This window comes from Eurosta solidaginis, chromosome 1, assembly GCF_040869045.1.
Source record: "Eurosta solidaginis isolate ZX-2024a chromosome 1, ASM4086904v1, whole genome shotgun sequence".
NCBI classification, from domain to species: domain Eukaryota; kingdom Metazoa; phylum Arthropoda; class Insecta; order Diptera; family Tephritidae; genus Eurosta; species Eurosta solidaginis.
The window spans coordinates 49,192,477-49,214,351 of NC_090319.1; the positions used below are offsets into that span (position 1 = coordinate 49,192,477).

Below are 21,875 nucleotides of genomic sequence, written 5' to 3' on the forward strand. Positions count from 1 at the left end.
GCTCGTTGAAATTCAGCTTATCATCTATTTGTATTCCCAAGTATTTTATGGTGCTGACTTTTTCAATTAGTTCCTTATTTATATTTAAGTTTTGTAGCTCACTGTTTTGAAATTTGCGTCTAGATATAACCATAAATTTCGTTTTATTGACATTCACTTTTAGTCTGTTTACGCATAACCAACCATATACGCTGTTAAGATCTTCTTGCAGCTTAGCATATATTTCAGTAATATTGTTCCCACTTATCATCAGCAATGTATCATCAGCAAACAATTTTATTTCACAGTGCTTAATGGAGCTAGTTATATCATTAATATATATATTGAACAGTATGGGTGCCAGCACAGACCCTTGAGGTAGACCAATAGGTACCTCCCTTTTATCCGATACGGACGTTCCAATCACTGTTCTTTGGTATCTGTTAATTAGGAAGTCTTGAAACCATTTTAGTTCTATACCAGAAACGCCAATGCAAGAAAGCTTTTTCAGCATTAAGTTTTGGTCGATCGTCTCTAATGCACGCTTTAAATCCAAAAATACAGCTAATATGTGTTTTTTCCTGCTTAAGTCTTCTTTCCAGTTAGCTACAACCAAATTCAAAGCACTTTCACATGAATGTTTCTTTCGAAAACCAGATTGTTGAGGTATAATAATTACATTATCTTCTAAATATTTTACCAGCTGATTTTTTACCACTGTTTCCAAAATTTTTTCATCACATTGTAACGTGTTAATAGGTCTTATCTCCTCAGCTTTGATGGTATTTTTAACTTTTTCTAATGGCACAACTATAGAAGATTTCCATAAACTAGGAATGAGACCTTTATCTAAGCTCTCATTAACAAGTTGAGAATAGAAAAAACCTGTATACGTTATGGAGTATTTAACGACTATGGACTATGGACTATTTATGAAAAACATGTTTTGAAAGAAACTAATTATTCATTTATTAAACTTGAAAAGTTCATATTTACAATTTGTGTCTGTACTCTTTCAATTTCCTGGATCTTCCGAAATTTGTAATTTTTTTTGAAGTTAATTATACATATATATATTAACTTATTTATTCATAACACATTTAAATATACATACACAAAGCATTGCTGCATACACACCCTCATCTATACTTCTTGGCTTTTTTCGCGGGTGCGAGCAGCAGTGAACAAATTTGCTTGAAAAAAAAGAACAAATGAACAAAAAGAACAACTTGTTCGTTCATCAGAAAAAGAACGAAGGATTCGGATCTCTGAAAGGAACGAAAAAGTAAAACACTAACGGCAGCGACAGTGCGCGTATAATGTCAGTCGTTTAATACGACGCTTCGGTTAAACGCACGCTTGATCTGGCAAACAGACAGACGACATTCATTCATTTATTCAGAGAAACGCGCTCACTCCAACTCCCTCTCTATGTCGGGCGCTCAGCTAGTTAGTTTCTACATGTGGATATATGTATGTATGCATCTGTATGGATCCGTGAGCGCTACTGCAGCGCTGAGTTGTTGATTCGTTGGCTCTAAGCAATGCGTCGCGGCGCGCGGTATTTATGTAGTTTCACATTATTTTTTCGGCAGTTTGTTGCGTGCGCATTGCGCTGCATGCGAGTATGCATACATATATACATGCATCCCTCAATTGCCGACTGGGAACTTTGCGCTCATTTTATTTTGTTCATTCGTTAGCTACTATTCGTATGTGTTTAAGATCGCGCTCGATCAGTTGCGCGCTACTCAAATTGTCTCTGCCCTCACATTCTAAATTTTATGTGTGTAGTACGCGGTCAATTTTTATATTGTTTCGTCGCATTTCAATCGTTTAGTCTGTTCATTGGCTAAATGCGATCGTTTGTTGGTGGAAAATCGTTGTACATCGTCGTTTGTTTACAAGCAAAAGTTCGATCGTGTTATTATTTCGTCGTAAACGGTGTTGTTGTATAGTCGTCATTATTTGGTGTGGTGCGACATGCGATTTGTTTGTATGTAGTGTGTTTTATTTTTATATAAACATACACAGAAATACGTATGTATATTCTGTTTTGTGTCGAATACAACCTGCACACATTTTTCACAATTCGTTTTGAAAAAATTCTTCGCATATCACAATTCAAAGTGCGGCGATCGTTTAACGCGTTCACATGCGCGCTTCTGCATAGACGGTAACGCGCGCGGTACATATACGAATATATATATGTATATAGATATTTGTGTATCGGAAGTCAATTTCCTAAACTTAAAACTAAGTGCCAAAAAAAAAAAACAGTATTGATTCGTTTAATAAAATGACCAAAAAATATTGATTTGATAAACAAAATGACAGCAGATATTGCGTGTCAAACTCGAATGTTGTGTGTAAGCGCATTATGTGAAGCGACAAAAGTCTACAGGCGTGTGGCGACAGCGCGTGTACAAAAATTTTCCAAATCATCGTGCGAATGTTTTTGTGTGATACCAATCAATTGCGCTATATATATGTATGTAACATGTGCCTTTTTAATAAATAAAATAGAAAAAGTTGATGATATGCTGTCATATGCTTGAGACGTTCAAGCGTTGTTACGCGTTTGTTTAAGTCTTTAAGAGCAACACATTTTTATATTAGCGCGTTTGCAGAGCCATCGCCGTTTTGAGCCGCCGGAAGTTGAAGTACGCTGTGAACATATCTTAACGCTCCTTTCATCTGCGCGCGTGTGTGTGTGTGTGTATGTAAAATGTTTGTAATAGTACATCCCACCAAAAGCACAATCATACATAGAATCCTTAAAAGTCTTCGATAAAAGTTAACGCGCTGCGTATTTATAAAAATAAAAAATAGAAGCAAATTATGACTGCTGAAATTTAAGTCATTAACAGGGACTTGTGATAATGAGCTATTTGCGCCTTTTAAAATCATTTACATAAATATAAATATATGCATGTATAAATACACTTGCGTGTGCGGTATCGGTGAGCGCGCGTGGAAAATTGTTGCATCAACAAATGCGTGAATTAATGTGTTTATTCGTATGCCATTTTGCACAATATTTGTATATATGTGTGTGTGTGCGCGCGTGTACTTTAATTTGTGCAAGTCATCCAAATGCGTGATAGCAATAAAAACGTGTATTAAAATTTGTTTTTTTTTTTGCGACCACCGCACAGTGTAACATCCTGTATAATGAATGAAAAAAAAAAATATTTTAACTGATAAAATAGTAAACAACGGAAGTATTGCTTATAACGCACTGCTAAAAAAAATCTAAAAATACTAAAGTTCTGTTCAACGCGCCAGAAAATATTACACATAATTTTGATTAAAAGCATTTAGTATACATATGTACCCTTTTGTGCATAAAAAGATTAGCAACAAAAAAAGGAAATGCTTAGAAAAAATTTACAAAGCGTAGAGCGCGGCATGGCGCGGTATGGCTTCATACAGCAGATGAAGTATGAATGTTGGAAATTTCGAGTTCAAAAGTCTGCTCTCGAAAAGCTAGCTGATGAAGAAGTGAAATTCAGAAACATGTCCTAGTCATATATGTAATACTTCTATATCACTACTACTGAACTGTGCAGCCTGTCAAACATTACAGTACAGATATACAACGAGAGAAGGAGACAAAATCTCAAGGCTGTCGTTAAATTTTTGTAAAAAAAGGGTCTTAAATATATGTATATTTCAACAAGCCGTCTTGCTTCTATCAATATTGTACGTTAGGCTATTTCGTTCTCCAAATGAAAAGTAAGCTTTCGTTTTCCATTAGTATTATACAATTTTTATTGTTTTAACAACTCCGCAGTATAGCATTACCGATTTGTGCTGAGTGTTCAGATATACGTATGTAAAGGAACCCTTAGTGACCAAAAAGCGCGAAAAAAAAGCAAATAATGCCAACTGACAACTACGAATATCTCATGCACAGAATTAACAGTTACAAAATATGCGTAGGCGCCACGAATGCATTAATTGAAAACAAATCTAGTTAGCGCTCGTAAGGTTTACAGCTGTTATAAGTAAATTTAATATCAAAAATGTCGAAGCGTTGTTTTTGTGTGATAAAAGGAGAGACAAATTTAATAATACTAGCCGAACCCGTGCGCCTGTTGCGCAACAAAATCCGAAACACGCGTCCGGCTAGTATAAATAAATTAGCGGTACCCGACAGATGATGTTCTGGGCCACCCTGGTCCACATTTTGGTCGATATCTCGAGAACGCTTTCACATATACAACTAAGTGCCACTCCCTTTTAAAACCCTCATTAATACCTTTAATTTGATATCCATATCGTACAAACACATTCTAGCGTCCCCCTGGTCCACCTTTATGGCGATATCCCGAAATGACCTACACCTATAGAACTATGGCCCACGCCCTTTTAAAATACTCTTTAATACCTTCCATTTTAAACACATGTCATACAAACACATTCCAGGGTTACCCTAGGTTCATTTTGCTAAATGGTGATTTTTCCTTATTTTGTCTCCAAAGCTCTCAGCTGAGTATGTAATGTTCGGTTACACCCGAACTTAGCCTTCCTTACTTGTTTTTTACTATTTATGTAAATAAAATACTTTGTATGGCTGCAGCCCATATTTAAATAAAAAATACATCAAGCCTTGTATTGTATTTGTTGGCCTTTTCATTCTTTAATCGAATAAACAGAGATTTTATAACAATTAGTATGCAGAAGTTGGGAGTGACCCGTTCTCACCCCTTTAATACTTTTTTTACACACGCTACTACAATTCACTAACACTAACAAAGTCCGCGCATGCGCAGAACATGCATTTGCACAGTTTCAGCAAATAATGATTGACAGAAAATTTGCACATTAGGAAGATAGGAAGCATGGCGGAACGATACAAGGTGGCAACATGGTGACATACCTACAAACATAAATAAAAATTCCATGCACTTTGTTTTTGTAAATTAGATGGACAAATGTTAAAATCGTACAGCGCCAGAAGTTGATGTATCAAATCAAATAAAAAAAGGTAATAATCAGCTGTCCCATGCTGCCACCTTGTATCGTTTCGCCATGATAGGAAGGTATTGATATAAAAGTATTATATATATGGTACTAGTAGACATCGCCGTGTGCAACTTTTGTAATTGTTCTCTTATATTAATACAAAAACATTTAGTTACCGCGCGGAGCACGCACAAACCTTCCATATAAAATGAAAATTAAAAATATTGCAAAAAATATATAATCTGGTTCTAACAAAATTTTATAGTTCAACATTTGATGACAGCATGAATATATCAAAAAAAAAAAATAATAATAATAAAAATAACACAAAATAACGATCCAAGGAGGTTTAGGCCGAACTTGTCTTCCAATTTGCGTCGTGCTACTTTTTAGTTTTTAAAAAATATTCTTATTCTAATCAAGTTTCATATTTAGGCAACATTTGAAGACCACTCTAACTTACCTAACAGTTTTTAAGATATGCATATTACCACACCCACCTTCAAAATAACAGTTACAATTTTTACCAAATTTCGTAAAAAAGATGTTTGTCCGATAATTAAGCAAAAATCTTCCATGAATTTTGTTATTAAAACTATGCAAACCAATCTCAAAAATGTTTTCGGAAAAAGAAATTTCAAACTTTTTTGAGTGTGCAGTTTTGTAGCCCAACAAAGTACAATTTAAACGTTTCCGAAAATTTGAGAAAATTTCGAACTTTTTATTTAATTTTTTCTGATTATGCAATTTTAGTCTAAAGAAGTACAAATTATAAATCTCCCTTGTTGTTGTTGTAGCGATAAGGACACTCCCCGAAGGCCTTCGGGAGTGTTATCGGCTTGATGGTCGTTTGCCGGATGCAGATCCGGTACGTTCTGATACTAAGCCCGACCATCTCGGGAACGATTTGCGAGCTTCTAGGCCATACCGCCCTTCCACCCCCTAGATCCATGAGGAGTTCGGGGTCGCCAGAACCTCGGTTGTTAATGAAACAGGATTCGCCACAGATCGGTGAGGTTGGCAATTGGGTTTGGCCTGGAATCCTGTATTTTAGTCGCCTCTTACGACAGACATACCTACTTACTTAATTGGCGCTTAACCGTCTATGTTGATGTCTGCGTATAGCTCTTACAGCTCATCATTAAATCTTCTTCGGTACTCGCCCTCGCCAACGCGTAGAGGTCCATAAATCTTTCGAAGAACTTTTCTCTCGAACACTCCCAAAGCCGCTTCATCTGCTGTTGTCATGGTCCATGCTTCTGCGCCATATAGCAGGACGGGTACGATAAGTGACTTCTAGAGTATGATTTTCGTTCGCCGAGAGAGGACTTTACTTTTCAATTGCCTACCTAGTCCAAAGTAGCATTTATTTCCAAGGTTAATTCTTCGCTGAAATTCAGTGCTGATGTTGTTGCTAGTGTTGATGCTGGTTCCCAAATAAACGAAGTCTTTAACTATTTCGAAGTTATGGCTGCCAACAGTAGTGTGGTTGCCAAGGCGCGTATGCGCTGACTCTTTGCTCGATGACAGCAGGTACTTCGTTTTGTCCTCATTCAACATCAAACCCATCTTTAGCGCTTCTTTTTCCAGTTTGGAGTAAGCAGAAATAACAGCGCGGGTGTTTAGGCCGATGATATCAATGTCATCAGCATATGTCAGTAATTGCACGCTTTTATAGAATATTGTTCCAGTGCGGTTAAGTTCTGCATGTCAGGCATACCTACCGCGTGTATATTCTAACCCCCTAACCCGCTGGTGGGATTGTAAATCTCTCAAAACTTTCATTGAATTTTTACAACTTTTTAACCGAAAGGTGTTTCAGAATTTCTTCCATATAAAAAATAGAAGCAAATATAAAACTCACATCGAAAAAACAATTACCAAAACTCAATACGAATTTTAAGAGCTATACCCTGTACGCTTTTAGACTAAAATTAATTGCGCTACAAAACTGCATACTCAAATAAAAAAACTTCTGAACAAATTTTTACGAATTTTCGAATTTTTTCGAAAACGTTTTTGAGTCTGATTTTCATAGTTTCAGTTACGGTTACAGTTATTGAAAAAAAAAAGAAAATGTAATAGATAAAATTGTATGCATATTGTCCCTGCCAAATTCGCTGCTGTAAATAACAAAGTGGCAAAAAAAAAAATATACACATAAACTTACTTACATGTGGCGCAAGATATTTTCAACGAAAACAAGTTCACAAGTTCCTTTAAAATGATGCAAAGATTACATAAAATTATTAAGTGAAATACTAAGAATGCTGAAATTTCAATGAATAATAAAAATAAATACGAATAATAAAAAGTACTTGCCTATTTACTAGCACATATACATACATAAGTACCTACAAAGTTCAGATATTGTAAGCTAATTAACGTAAAAAAACCGCAACACTTAGCCCGGCAATGCTTAGAGAATTCAATATTAAAAAAAAATCAAAGCGAATTGGGGAAAAACCAAAGTTCAAAACAAGGTAATGATAAAGCGCCACTCATAGTACATAAAAATACATACATATATACCTACATAGATATGCATATTCACAGTAAATCTCAAGAAAAGTGTGACAGTTTAGTTTTTGGATTTTTTTTTAAATAAATTTAATTTTAAATTGCTTTTGTAGAGTTTATTATTTTTGTTGAAGTCTCTAAAACGTGCCCAACATTGGGATGCGTGCGCTTAAATTTTACTTATTTGCCGTTATTTTTTACTGCAATCTTTTTCCGCTCATGATTCTCTTTTTCTACTCCCTGAAAACACTCTTCGACTTTACAATGTAATCTAGCAGCGAGAGCGCATTTTACTACGTACAGCTCAAGGTGAATCCATACCAGGTGGATGAAAAGCGAATTCAACCAATTCGCCATGCTGAAGAATGTCAAGTCAAAAGAACATTTTAATTGATTTCGTTTAACTGACATATTAAATTATAAGGCGCTGTATGGAAAATAATCAAGAAGAAGCAATCAGCTATTGGGATAACACACTTGGTACTGAATTCGCCTTGGTACAGCTACTGCATGAGGCATGTTGCGCCACCTAAAGAGAAGAGCGCTACGTATAAGCCAATGTGGGACGAAAGTGGCCTGCACGGTTTAATTTGAGAAAGAGGCGCCAATTTCTGCAAGAGCAATAATGATAAACAAAGACAATATAAAGTACTTACTTTCATTAAACAAAAAACTTGTGCTTTCTCTTGACGAACACAGGCCAAGTCTCTCATCATACCTCATCTGATCTAAGAATCATAAACCATATCGAGATAAGATGCAATGGCTCTTACAGTATTCGAGAGAAAAGTTCTCCGATAGATGTAAAGAAGTTAAATGCGCTATCACATCTTTCATACCAAATAAATAAATGTGCAGATGTTAAGTATCTTTCGGCAATTTGAGCAACTTGAGAAAGTTATAAATCAAGTCGACTTTCCCATTTTCTTTGCAAATTACTGTAATATACCTATAAACCTTAAATAAATTTGTTACAGCGCCACTTCCACGAAATTCCGTCGCTAGCTTTATGGAATCACGCGTTTTCGCACTTACTTAAACATATCGAGTTCACATGTCTATACATCCATCTGTATGTATTTAAATTAGAGTGGGTCGATTTATTAACCGATATCGCGACATCGATTTTCGATAAGATTTGGGTTCAGGAAAAAAAGTTCTATACATCCATCTGTATGTATTTAAATTAGAGTGGGTCGATTTATTAACCGATATCGCGACATCGATTTTCGATAGGATTTGGGCTCAGGAAAAAAAGTTCTACTACGCATACCCAAAAAAAAAAAATAATTTTCGAGCCTGTGAAAAAAAAATGGCGAAAGGGTCAATTTTTCGACCAAAACCCAAAAAATATTTTTTTTTTTCTTCAAAAAACTGTTATCGCCAACGTTTTTACAACAGTTTTTTGAAAAAAAAATATTTTTTGGGTTTTGGAAAATGTTTTGGTCGAAAATTTGACCCTTACGCCATTTTTTTTCGCAGGCTCGAAAATTATTTTTTTGAGTATGCGTGGAACTTTTTTTCATGAGCCCAAATCCTATCGAAAAATCGATGGCGCGATATCGGTTAACTTTCGTCCATACAAATCGACCCAGGTTAATGTATATACATACATACATATGTATTCTAAGCATATTCGCCTTCGTCATCACTACTTGCCAGTGAGTCATATCCGTACTAAAGTTATTTGTGCTATTTTTGTCATCATCTGTTGTTTTTGTCTATAAATTTTTGTAGATTTATTATGATAATCCAAAGGGTTCCCAGAACGCACTGATTCATTGTAGTTACATTGTTTACAAGTTTTCTAGCTAATTTGTTTTAGAATAATAGGCTTGATTGGGTTGTTTTTGTTTTGTGTAAATTGGTTTTGAATGAATATTACTTACATAAGTGAACTTAGCTACATATTAAAATAGTTAATGGAAATTTGTGTGCTAAAGTTTCTCTAATAACATCATCGATTTTCTAAAAGATCATTCTGTGAACTCTGTAATCAGTAGTTTCAGCACATCTCTCATACGTGAATGTTTTTTTGAAACAACCATGATTAAGGTTTTTATATTTGCTCATATTTTAAACAGTTTTGACATAGATTCTTGCTTACAATCGAAAAAGAAGTCTGTTGGTACTTACTATAAAAGACCAGTGACACGGTTGTAGAAACAAATCATTTTTGCTTTTAATTCTATCGAAGATTATGTAGAGTACAGCCGTAACATCAGTTTTTGACTGGATGTAGTTTTTTGGTTTTCGGTGTTTTGTAGTGATTATTTTCGACGAAAGTTTAAATTCCTTCCTTTTTCATAGATATTAAATGGTACAGTACAATGAGTTTAAACTTCAGTTAAAGTTGACAAGAAATGTGATGGCATCAAAAAAAGTGGCAAAGTTGAACTCAACTTGAAGTCAACTTTAGATAGACCCACCAATAAGTATACCGAAATGATAAGGATGGCGAGCTGAGTTGCTTTAGCCATGCCCGTCTGTCTGTTTCAACGCTAACAAGTCCCTCAAGTTTTACGTTGTATTGATGAAATTTTGTGAGCGGGTATTGTTCGGCCGGGGTGCGTCTGCTCCGGAGTAGGTGGGCGCACCGGGGTCGATCTCAATGGGAATATGGCGTGTGGAATAGAGAAGTAAATAAATAGACGAGATTTCTCGTTATAAATTGTTATATTTTATTGAGTAAATACATAAAATGGCTAGGTTACAATATTACCTGAATGTATTGAAGGAAAAAGAAAGAGATCGCTGGCGGCAGATGTGCACGGGATGGCTGTTGAAATCCAAGAGACCGCTTGTATCGAAAACGACAACCGTTGACCCGAAAAATCCTCCGTTTTGGAGGGGAAAGGCACCCACACATCAACACCGACATGCATGTGCATTAGTGCTGACAAAAACACACATACATGTGCATGTACATTAGGGCGGGTCGATTTAAAAATCGCTCATTGCTCTGTGAAAATCGTATTCTAGGGATCAAAATAAGAAACTTTTCCGAAGCAACCATATCTCTAAAACGAATTGTGTGTCCCGTCCCCCCAATTTGGGTCGAACTTTTAGGTAGGGGCAAATTTTGAAAAATCCCACTTTGATCCATTTAGAGTGCTCCAATCGAGTCCAAATGTATGACCGACCCCCACTAACTTTGGAGGCCCGACCCACCGATGCCAGTGGCACACCCCCTGGAACCCCCCTGGGGGTTCACCATAAATGTTTGTATGCAAAATGTTAAGCGCAACCCTGTCGTATGGTTCTTTGTCAGCTGATAGCTGGTGTGGTATGTTTGTAGAATGAATATGTAGATATTTTTTGTCTCTTCATTGCCACAAGTGCTGTAGAAAAGAACTGAATTTTTCCATTTCGGGACCTGTTCATTGTGATGGTGTGGGTGGCTATAAATTAAATCGAGTATCGAGTTGTATTAGGGGGGTCGCAATCAAGTTAGGCATCCTGCCTAAACAGGTATATTTTCGCTCCCCGATTAGAAATTTGTTGGAACCGACTGGATCGGACCACTATAGCATGCATCCCCATACAACCGATTTTTCAGAAAAGAGGTTTTTTGTCGTATTTTCTTCAAATTATCAGATAACAGCTTCAAACTTCACCAGATTATTTCTTATTCTCTAATATGTACTATATATTGTTGTTTGGAAAAATGTAGTGATCGGTCGTATATATAGCATATATCTCATACAACCGATTGTTTAAATCAAGGGTGCTCCAAAAATTTGGATAACGGAGTCATACGACAAGGGAATTTTACAACAACGTCAGTAAGAAGTACAACAATATACTGGCAGGCTGACCAGCAGTAAATAAATGTGGATAGATTTCCGATTGACACGTGTGACATGTGTGACATGAATTGAATTTCAAAGCATCATCTTGTGAGCGTTTCTACCGAAATTAATTAGGTTTACTGACTCCGCAGTCAAAGTGAATGAGTGCCGATCGACTTGTGTTGTCTTCATCTGGCTTGTTTTCCGTGTTATTTTACCGAAATCGATTTGGTTGTTATTGGGAGTTACCCGGATTCAAAATGATGTTGTTGGGAGCTATCCCGAGTCAAAAGAGCCATTCGACGAGCATACTTCGTTTAGATAATGAGCTTTTGGTAGTTTTTGCCCCATTTTAACATCGAGGAGTTTCAAATTTCACAATATGCTTACATATATGGCATATATTATTGCCTGAAAATATCGTAGAAGTCGGTCGTATATATATGTAGTATCTATCACACATATTTTCTTTTCTACCCCATCTTACCAGCCATAAGCTTAAAATTTCACTAAATATTTAAGTATATGGCGCATATTTTTGTCTGAAAAAATCGTAGAAATTGGTTGTATATATACCAGATACAAACCTATCATTCAGATAAGGAGCTTTTTATCATTTAAATAGCTAGAAGCTTAAAATTTCATCAAATACTTACGTATACGTCATATATTGTTCAGATAAATGATTCATGGTCATAGTTTTTACACGCAGACCACAAAAAACGTGAAACTTTGTATCCTCACACAATGTACCACTCTAATTTTTATTTTTAAACGGTTTTATTTAGCTTGACTTAACAAGCTGGCTGGCACGAATTTTGTAATTGAAATTAAAGTAACTTCCCAATAAGCTACTAGCTTGAAACTTGGAATATAGTTCAGAACCCGATGACAATGCAATAATAAGAAAAATCGCCTCTAGTTGGCGCAAGGATCGAGATTCAAAAAATCGTATTTGTGGTCCAATTTGGCTCATATTTGGAACACATAACACATACAAGAATAGAAAGCGACCTATGAAAAAAATCGCCGCTAGGTGGCGCAAGGATGGAGATATTCAAAAAATCATATTTGTGGTCCGATTTGGCCCATATTTGGAACAAATATTACATACAGCCCGGTAGAAATGACAACAAAATATTTTGGAGTTCGAGGAGAGACAAGCATACGTGGCGCAGAGCCGAGTAAAGTCTTTGGAAGGATTATGTATTGAGGAATTAGATTGTAGCAAATTGTCGGGAAAGAGTCCTTGTAATAATGAGTCACTAAATGGACTAAATAGAATGAGAAATAATAGGCAATTAAATAAAGACTAAAAACTTGAAAATAAAATATTTAAAAAAAAATGTTAAAATTAAACGGTTTTATTGAAAATAATACTTACATGAAGTAATAATAATACTAAAAGCTACAAAATAATTAGGTAGGTCCTAGGAGTGTGATGACTAGTCCTCATCAATCTATGGCGTTGATCAGACAATTAAAATAAAAGCGTTGGACCCGTCACATTTCTATTGATAGTCATATATAAGACCAACTGAACCTTAATCAGGTTATGCTACGCCTCGTATTTTTAGAAATTTCACGCGGCCAACGCTTATATTTAACTGTCTGATCGACGCCCTAGATTGATGAGGAGTATGATGACTAGTACCTGGGACCTACCTAATTATTTTCTGGCTTTTAGTATTATTATTACTTCATGTAAATATTGTTTTCAATAAAACCGTTCAACTTAAAAAAAAATGTATTTATTTTAATTTTTGCGCTTGCTGTATGATAGTACTCCCAGATAAACTCATCAATCATATACTTATTCATTTATTTAGATACATTCGATGTTGGTGTTCTGTTCAATTTTCGTCCTGTAATCGGTACTAATTTACACTCTAGTATTGATGATGCATCTCGAACCATTTGACTATGCTCTCTGGTAACCTAGCAGAGGCGAGATACCCAATTTGGCAAACATAGTCCGTTTACCATGCTCATTATCAAGCCTCCTTCGTGAATATTTCTCAAGGAATTTAGTTAAAATATATAAAGTAAAGTCTGCAGGTTAAGGGTGTGGTATTTTTTTTGGTATTTAGTTTGCTACTTGTGGCAGGACACCGACTCCAATGACATGCCAATGTTAAAAGGGCATAGAACTTGTAAACGCGAGGGTCACCATGCTACATTTGGTATAATAATTCGCATGCGCAGTGGCTGAATTAGAACCTGCAACGTTTCAACAACGAAAATACATCTTAACCGGTTCAAAAAATGTACCCAGTTCTAAAATAATATCCGTATCTAAAAAAGTACCCGGATCAAAAATAATACCCGGTTCAAAAAGTGCTCGCAGCTATTTTTTCCTGGCGCATCAAAGCGACTAACATATACATATTTTAATCTTTTTTTTTTTTATAATATAAAAAAAATGATGCCTAGAAATTTTATTTAAAAAAATTACTCCTAGAACAAAAAACGTTTGATAATATGATCTGCAAATCACCAAATAGTTTGACTTAGATTTTATTTTTGAATTAAAGTTATTCATACGATTACTTTGGTCAAAATCTTCAGATCAAATGGCAATCCAGTGCCGAAAAGTACAAGAAAAGAGCTTCTATATCGAGCACTTTGTTTGTTAAACATAAGTTGCAATAAAGGTTTCTATTTGGGGACACACTCAATACAAAAATCCCGTTATACCCTGTCTCATTAGGACCCTAAACAAAATTAACGAACTCAGTCTTCTGTGTCTCTTTTATGCAACTCACAGAACTTTAAAGAATATTGTGAAGAGACAGCGCCAAGACCAGAGCTCTACATAAATGATTTACGCAGATCAAATGCAACTGATTGTTTTCATATGAGGGGTTTTGAATATAACTCAAACATTAACGTATTTAGCTCGAGTTATGCAATTTTGTAGACAGTGTAGTCAAAGATTACACAAAATGTTCTGTAAAAATTTCCCACACAGGATATTTTTACTATATGTCCATTTTCAAGGTCTAGATATCATAAAGATCCCACTTCCTAAAGTTTTTATTTGTGAAAATTATGATTTTCTCAACTTATTTTTAAATGTACATCGCAATATACGCCCACAAGTTCACTGACGCAAATTGCGCGCCTACGCAATAAACAATAGGAAATCGAAGATTTAAATGAAGACTCCCAAAGAATATTTGCCAAAATCAATTGTGATGGCTCCAATTTTGATTTCAATTCAGATAAGGAATATATAAATCTTGCAATAACACACTAAACAAGTGGGTGAGAGTTAATAATAAAACGCTAGACTATTACTCAATAATACAAGTTCAAATTACATACTTTATATATGTAAGTACATACCTACAGCTGCGAGCACAAAAATAGCAGTGGCAATTTTTAGTAAAACTAGTATCGCCCGGAGTCGAAAATTCGACCAATCTAACTTCTCATATAAGGAATATGAAAATGAAAGCTTGCATGGGGTTTCTAGACATGGAATATACAAATTTCTCATTATTTCAGATGTGCCACAGTCCCTTCCTTTTCGCATAATTTCTACTCCTCTGTGCAACAACGTGTTTATGTGGAGTAGGTTCAAAACAAATTTATAGCGATGCCTTGGTTTTTTGTTTTTAAGCTGTTTAAATAAAATTTTCAATATACGCACTGATAATGCAATTTTCTTGACATCGGCGAATAACTTTATAAAATAAAGTTAAAATATCCTTGGTATTACGTGGTAATATACATTTATGATAATATAAATCTATTAATGCACACTTTCTTTTGCAAAAACTCCCACTTTTGGCAATATTCAGCGAATACCAATGATGTAGATTCAGTGGTTACAGATATTTGCTTATGGAAATTTGATTTTGTATGGAAAGTTCGACGCACCATTTTCAAATTAACTCTTATTTGCTTCGGATTTGACAATATTGGCAGCTATGCAAAGTTTGAGTAATGTGACATAATCGGCTCAGGGGATATGTGATATGGAAAAAAATTTGTATTTGAGGTACCATACGCTCTTTTCCCATACCTCCCACTTTTCTCCACTGATATAACATCGATATTGGGCGTGACAGGAACCATTGACATGGCATTACTATCCTCAGAGGTATTTAAGTCCTCATATGTTTGTATATATATCCGATTCCACGCCGCATCGGTTAAGCATATATGTTATATGGAAAGAATTTTTTTTTTGGGAGGTAACACACCTCTTTCCCAATTATTTTCACTTTTCTCAACCTACTGATATAATTTCGATGCCTGATATAAATACTCTTATAGATATTGGATTTATCATATGTTGGTATATATATCAGATGCCACCTCCCCTAAACACCAAAGATACCGCCTATGCACTGAAGAATTCAGTTTTCTACAAATTGGTGCATATTTCATTCAAAATGGCAAATGGTGCTTTTAAAAAGGAGCTGAAAAATTTGCTTGTGGCGTATTTATATACTTATCTTCTATAGTTTAAGTAAAAATTGTTATGAATTATGGAACTGAAACTATGCAAACCAATCTCAAACACGTTTCCGGAAAATCGCGCAGTCTAAATATTGTAAAGAATTTTGGTAATTTCTGATTATTATGCACCTTCTGTTAACGGATCGAATCGCTGAACTGTTGAATAAATAACTCAGGGATATCTTGCGAAATGTTAAGCTACCATATGCGTACGAAAACACTCCACTCAGATTGAGTTATCACCAAGAAAACGATACAAAACATAATTTTCGGTTGGTTTCTGAGTTTTTCAGAAATGGAATTGTCACATGTATGCAATAGCCAGGTCAATACCCTGACCTCAACCCGATTGTGGACTTGTGGAGTGACCTTAGGAGAAGATTGGCCTCCTTTTCATTTCACAACAAGCGTTTTATTTTGGCAGAAGACGAAGGATTGGGATTGGATAGCACTCCATTGGAAACACGCCAAAAATTATTTTAAGCCATGCCTAATATAATAGGCAAAGTAAACATGGAGGAGATACCGGTGATTAACAAAACAGTGGATTAAGGAATTATAATTCAATGGTGTTCTTTGATTTCTAGGAAAAGTTTCATACACCTATTACTTTGACCAACGACATTTTTTTATTATGATACAGTTTTCTTGTAAATGGATGAATTGTAATAATTTTCATATATTTAGTACAAGTAACTAAAGTTATAAATATTACCACACAAAATTTTTTTCATTTGCAAAATCTTGTAATGATAGAGAACCAAAGCTGTGTACACCTATTAGTTTGTCCATGAGTGTAACTTCAATATTCAGTATGGCAATGTGATCTTTATTTACAATTCGACTTCACAATTGCAATTATCGCGTACTTCACTGATAGCGTGTTTAAATCAAAGTGAATGATTATCGCTTGCACCGCGCTGCTTTTATACTCTCAGTTAGCCTCGTTAACCTATTTCTCCTAAGGTCTAGACTTTTCACGAACATGCCTTCTGGAACAGTTGTATCTCATATTTGCTATATACATGTATATTTGTGAGTAACAGCTTCTGCTCTTAGCTGATGATAACATGATGTGTGGTTGTTTCTCTTTCTTCTTCGCTCTGCTGACTACATATGCGTATGTGAAATACCCTTTTCGTTTCAAGCTGCTGGTTATGTGTGTGAAATATTATTCGTTACCTTCTATGTATGTCTGTAAGTGGCTTACTATCGTTGTGTTTATTTACTAACGGCATAGTGATGTTAGAAATACTAATATTTGCCACAATATTAATTTCGAATTATTAACTTAGAATTTCGGGAATTTTTATTCTTTTTGCCCACTAAATTTTAATCTTCCAAAGTACAATTTATAAGTCTTTCCAAATTTGGATTGATTTTTACTACCTTTATATTAAGTCCTTTTCATGTTTGTCCCCTCATTTTCATACGAGGTTTTGACCCACGGAAAAGTCTTTTGACACTTGATATTTAGATCATAGTTCAGATCTGGGAGACATTACAATGCAAGTGAAAAAAATTCGCTAGGTGGCGCACGGATCGAGATATACAGAAAATGAATTTTAAAATGAAAATTTTGCGATCGACTTTTAACTAAATTCTCGGTGATCCAGATACTTGAAATTTAGGACATAGTTTGCGAGTCGATAGCACTACAATTCGTGGAAAACAAAATGCTGCCAGGTGGCAGACGAATCGAGATAAACGAAAATCCCTGAAAAAACGCAGGTAATCTTGCGATCGATTTTTAAGTAACTTCCCGGTGAGCTAGAGACTTGAAACTTGGGCCGTGAGTCAGAACCCGGTGACAATGCAATATTTTATCCAAAAAAATTCGCTAGGTGGCGCGCGGATCGAGATAGTAAGAAAATTAATATTGATTTGGCAATTTTTCAATCCATTTTTAACTAACTTCCCGGTGACCTAGAGACTTGAAACTTAGCACATAGTTCGAGGCATGGTGACAATACAATTTACAGAAAACAAAATTCCGCTAGGTAGTGAGATAACTACAAATCTTTGAAAAACGAGGGGAATCTTGCAATCGATTTTTGAGTAACTTCCCGGTGAGCTGGAGATATGTAACTTGAGCCGTAAGTCAGAACTCGGTGACAATGCAATATTTGATCCAAAAAAATTCGCTAGGTGGCGCGCGGATCGAGATAGTAAGAAACTTAATTTTAATTTGGGAATCTTTCAATCCATTTTTAACTAACTTCCCGGTTACCTAGAGACTCAGAACTTAGCACATAGTTCGAGACGCGGTGACAATACAATTTATAGAAAACAAAGTTCCGCTGTGGCGCGCTAAGTGAGATAACTACAAATCCTTGAAAAACGAGGGGAATATTGCAATCAATTTTTGAGTAACTTCCCTGTGAGCTGGAGATATGAAACTTGAGCCGTAAGTCAGAACTCGGTGACAATGCAATATTTTATCAAAAAAATTCCGCTAGGTAGCGCATGGATCGAGATATTAGGAAAATTAATTTTAATTTGGGAATCTTTCAGTCCATTTTTAACTAACTTCACGGTTACCTAGAGACTTGTAACTTAGCACATAGTTCGAGACGCGGTGACCATACAATTTATAGAAAACAAAGTTCCGCTAGGTGGTGTGCTAATTGATATAACTACAAATACCTGAAAAACGAGGGGAATCTTGCGATCAATTTTTGAGTAACTCGCCGGTGAGCTAGAGACTTGAAACTTGGGCAGTGGGTCAGAACCCGGTGACAATGCAACATTTGATCAAAAAAAAAAAACATTCGCTAGGTGGCGCATGGATCGAGATATTAGGAAAATTAATTTTAATTTGGGAATCTTTCAATCCATTTTTAACTAACTTCCCGGTTACCTAGAGACTTGTAACTTAGCACATAGTTCGACACCCGGTGACAGTACAATTTATAAAAAACCAAGTTCCGCTAGGTGGCGTGCTAATTGAGATAACTACAAATCCCTGAAAAATGAGGGGAATCTTGCGATCGATTTTCGAGTAACTTCCCGATGAGCTAGAGACATGAAACTTGGGCCGTAAGTCAGAACCCGGTGACAATTCAATATTTTATCAAAAAAATTCCGCTAGGTGGCGTACGGATCGAGATATTAAGAAAACTAGTTTTAAATTGGGAATCATGCAATCGATTTTTAACTAACTTCCTGGATATCTAGAGACTTGAAACCTGAAGCATTGTTTAAAACTCGGTGACAGTGCAATGTTTGATCAAAAAATTTGAGCTACGTAACGCACAAGTCGAACTATTTAGAAGATTAGGCCATACCTTCATGGCTAGCCTCCTGAGTGTTGCGGGAGTTGTAGAATTCCACCTCGTTGAAAGCCGGCCTCAATGCACGTCCTTGCATACTTTTAGGCGTAGGGGACTTTCACCGCGATTCCTTTATACTTTCAGGCGTATGCGAATTTCATCACGATTTTCGGCTGTGCAAATTAAGTAGCTGACGAGGTGGAATTCTCTTGTTATGATGCGAGGTGGTATTCTGTTGTTTTCGCCAGTGTTGTCAGCAAAAATTCCATAAATTCTCTTAAATCTTGGGAATTAACTATGAGGATTATCTTCAAGTTAATTCCGATCTAGGCAGTTAATTTCGGACTTTCGTTCGTATATCAGCCGCTTAACCCACTATTCTTTATCATGAAGCTCCTTATACTTTGATTTTCTTTGATGAATTTTTGGGAGCAATGACCTAACAAGTGGTGAATCACGGATTCTGGTGAATGAACTATTAGTATTGGTAATGCACCACAGCCAAGAGGTAATTCTCTAAACAAATTATGTTGTTACTAGACTTTAAAATTTTCTAAAATCTGTCGGCACAAAATTGTTATGCTTATTGAGTTAAGCCAGAACTCCATGGATAGCTTCGTGGGCGTTGCAGGCGTTCTAGAATTCCACCTCGTTTGTTAGCTATTCAATCTACACAGCTAAAAATCGTGATGAAAGTCGCATACGCCTGAAAATTTGAAAGGACGCGCATGGACTTGGACCTTAAAGGCCTTTACGGCCCAAGTCCTTTCAGGCGTTCGCAAATTTCACCACACGCAGGGATATCTATGCCTCCATCACCCACAACTATTGATACTACATTAAATAAAAATTGTTAATCCTGGCCCATCAATAAATATGGATATGCTATCACTGTACGAATGATGAATCAGTATTGAACTGGCATCCAAACAAAGTATGCGTAAGGAATCAATTAACTATTGATAAATTCGGCATTCTTAAAAAAAATTAAATTTGACATTTTGCTTCAGCATAATTCGAACCTTGTTCGTCTAGGCCATGAACCAATAAACCGATCTCGCATTAAAAAATGAGAGAAAAAAAATCATAGTTAGCTGTGAAATAAATTTTCTCGGCGTGACGTCATGCTTTTGACAACATGTTTCATTGCTGATGCAGTGTTCAGACTTTATTCCAATCGGAGTTTTTTACTCCGCTCATACCTCCTACAACATTTTTTATCTCTAAGGTTTATTTGAGTCGAGTTGAAAACTTAATAGTATTACTACCTAATATCTTTTGGTTGAAGTTTTCATTGTATATGTATGAAAAGTGACGATTGGATGAAATGACGTGAATTCATTGTTCGTATCTTCAGACATGTTTGTTCACATTTTGCTCACAGTTTTTGTACTTTTTTCGTACGGAATGAGAATAGAAGGAGTAAAATGTAAAATGTAAAAAATTTGTCCGGGCGCGGTCTGTAAATCCTACCAAAATTCAACATACAACACTTCTAGAAGTTTTATATAAAAATGAAGTACATTGAGTCAGTGAGGTCAGCTAACCCTATTTTGCAATAAAAGTCGCCAATTGGGAGCACCAAGCGAGGTCAAATCGTCCTCCAACTGTCTCTCCCAACTCAGTGAAAGTCTTCCCTTTCTTCTGTTTACAAACTGCCGGAGCGTATTCGTTCATTCGCATAACGTGGCCTAGCTAGCGAAGCTTTCTGTTTTTATTCGCTGCACTATCGTAATATCTGCGAAAAGCTCATCATTATACCTCCTTCGATACCCGCCGTCCACATCACGGATAGGGCTATAAATCTTCCGTAGAACTTTTCTTTCGAATACTTCAAGAGCCAGCTCATCTACTCTCGACACCTTCCCTGATTCCGAGCCATACATCAAGCCAGGTATGATGAGTGTCTTCTAGAGCGAGAATTTTGTTCGTCGAAAGAGGACTTTACTTTTCAATTGCCTAAAGAAGCACTTGTCGGCAAGAGTTATGCTCCGTTTGATTTCTAGGCCGACATTGTTTTTGCTTTTAATGCTGCTTCCCAAACAGACGAAATCCTTCACAATCTCGAAATTATATCCGTGACGTTGCTACAAAGGCCATGATGACAACAAATACGTCGTATTGTCCACATTTACTGAAGGACCCATTTTTTTGCTTCTTTATCTTATACCAACTCTTCGCTTCCATGTTTGAACAATCCGGCGGGTATCCCGTCATTACTTGTCACCTTGTGATTTTTTAGCCGTGATATTGCCATTCTCACTTCGCCATAGTTGGATGCCGGAGCATATTTTTCATCATCGGCGATCGAGATATCGGGTTCGTCTTTTCCCACACTCTGTACATCAATTACCCAGTCCTTTACCCTTTTGTCATTAAAGGAGCATAAAATATGTATGGTTAACCGAAAATAATAATAATAAAATTTTTTCACTATAAATATCCGAGGAGATAGAGCCCACTTTTCTTTCAGAATGTGGTGTGCTAATGGGAGCATTAATTGGTCATCCTACACGTTTTAGGCCGACTCCATGTGCATCTGATAAGGCAGATAACTTTTTTGCTGACAAACATTTCATGGCAAAAGCACAATCGAAGGGATTGTAAAGCCACCAAATCAATTTGATGTTAGTTGTCCGCCCACTTTCAAAAAGGAAGAAAAATTATGCTCCGAAAATTTAATTTTTAGTCCGGCATAGTCGTTTACTCAGGTCATGGCGGAACGATACAAGGTGGTAGCATGGGACAGCTGATCATACCCTTTTTTATTTGATTTGATACATCAACTTTCGGCGTAGTACGATTTTGACATTTGTCCATCGAATTTACAAAAACAAAATACATGAAATTTTTATTTATGTTTGTAGGTATG

The 21,875-nt window shown here is 36.0% G+C and overlaps 1 protein-coding gene across 20 annotated transcripts in view; it reads left to right on the forward strand.

Annotated features, from left to right (window-relative positions):
• InR (Insulin-like receptor) overlaps nt 1-21,875 on the forward strand; it is a 548,799-nt gene that overhangs the window by 304,582 nt on the left and 222,342 nt on the right. Inside the window, exons 1-2 of one of the 20 annotated variants that reach the window (XM_067789008.1) lie at nt 1,759-1,975; nt 6,989-7,433. The exons of 14 other annotated variants lie outside the window; for them this stretch is intronic. The gene's annotated coding sequence lies outside the window, so the exon portion shown is untranslated. Of the gene's footprint in view, nt 1-1,758; nt 1,976-2,086; nt 2,471-6,594; nt 7,434-21,875 lie in introns of those variants that run through there. 5 more of the 20 variants (XM_067789030.1, XM_067789002.1, XM_067789022.1 and 2 more) reach the window with 5 other exon arrangements.